General features: G+C 56.7%; 1 non-coding gene across 1 annotated transcript; it reads left to right on the top strand.

The window, feature by feature from the left end:
• The first annotated feature begins 574 nt into the window (after positions 1-574).
• On the top strand, positions 575-646 carry TRNAQ-CUG (transfer RNA glutamine (anticodon CUG)). Its single transcript has one exon. It is a non-coding gene; the product is annotated as a tRNA-Gln (tRNA).
• Positions 647-1,343: the final 697 nt, after the last annotated feature.

Consider the following 1,343-nt stretch of genomic DNA (forward strand, 5'->3'; position numbering starts at 1 on the left):
AGGAGCTGCTTTGGGTCCTCCTGCCAGCTCTTGCCTCTGCTGAACCTCATCCCCTGCCCTCTCTCTTGGTCGCCTCGTTCGGCAAGGGCAGGAGCTTGGCTAGGAGTGCAAGCGAGAGTAAGGGTATCTGGTTGACGGCCGCTTCAGATGAGCTACAAGGTGAGAAAGAGGAGAGGCACTAACTTAGGCAGGCAGATTGAGAGGCTGTCCAACACGGGGGTGAAGGGAGGCAGCAGCAGAGACAGCAAGTGCAAGCATCGAACGAGCGATCGCTGGGCCATGAAGGTACTCTGTGAGGTCCAATGTTGAAGAGGTTAAGCTGGAAACTTCATAAGCAGGTCTAATTAGGCGAAACCAAGATTCTCACAGGTTACCAGCCTGGGTCTTGTAAGAGAGGGCATGCCAGGCTTGCGCAAAGAGCTCTGGCACTCCCTTGAGAGTAGAGGGTGCCCGGTGGCCCTGGAGGAAGGCTGCACTTGGTGATGGCCAGGGAGACGGAGAGACTGCCAGGCTCAGCCAGGAGCCTATGGCTCAGCAAGGGTGGCCACAGGGGAAAGGCAGCATCTGTCCAGGTGGTCCCATGGTGTAATGGTGAGCACTCTGGACTCTGAATCCAGCGATCTGAGTTCAAATCTCAGTGGGACCTCAAGCTTTTGGCTCCCTCAGGGCTTTCCTCAGCATGCTTACACCTTATCCCCTTGCCTTGCTGTTGGGTCAGTTGTTTAATGCCCTCTGATCTTCCTTCCTTTCTGTGCTCCCAGCCCAGGGACTGACATCCGTGCCCCTTCTCCTGCCCTGTGCCCACCACACCTCTGCAGCTTTCCTGAGCGCTGGCCCCTGTCCCCTCTCTGCTCCTGTGTTCTTGATGGCTGCTGCTGGATGAGGGCATCCAGCAGTGGCTCAGAGAATCACACACCACCTGAGGTGGAGATCATGCAGTGCAAGCCGGGCTCAAAGCAGGGTCAAGTCGAGGACGTTTTTCATGGCCTTGCCTGGCTGGATGTTGGACATCTCCCAAGAGGGAGGATCTCCAAGCTCCCTGGGCAACCGTTTCCCATCTTTGCCCACCACTGTGTGTGGCATTCCTTGTCTTTCCAGCCCTGTCCATTGCTTCTTGTTCCATCCATTTCTCTGAGGCTTTTCTGTCTTTCTCTTGCCCGCTTGCTTGGGTTTGGTGCGCTGGTATCAGGCCAGGGAGCTCCACCCACAACTTGCAGTGCCCCATGCATGGGGACAGACTCACTGTCATGGGAGAGAGCAGGTTCTCCCACCAGGGCAGGGAGGAGTGAGCGAGCGACCACGTGCTGCCTAGATGCCAGCTCGGCTTAAACCATGACATCCTT

Source organism: Gymnogyps californianus, chromosome 11 (genome assembly GCF_018139145.2).
Source record: "Gymnogyps californianus isolate 813 chromosome 11, ASM1813914v2, whole genome shotgun sequence".
Lineage (NCBI taxonomy): Eukaryota > Metazoa > Chordata > Aves > Accipitriformes > Cathartidae > Gymnogyps > Gymnogyps californianus.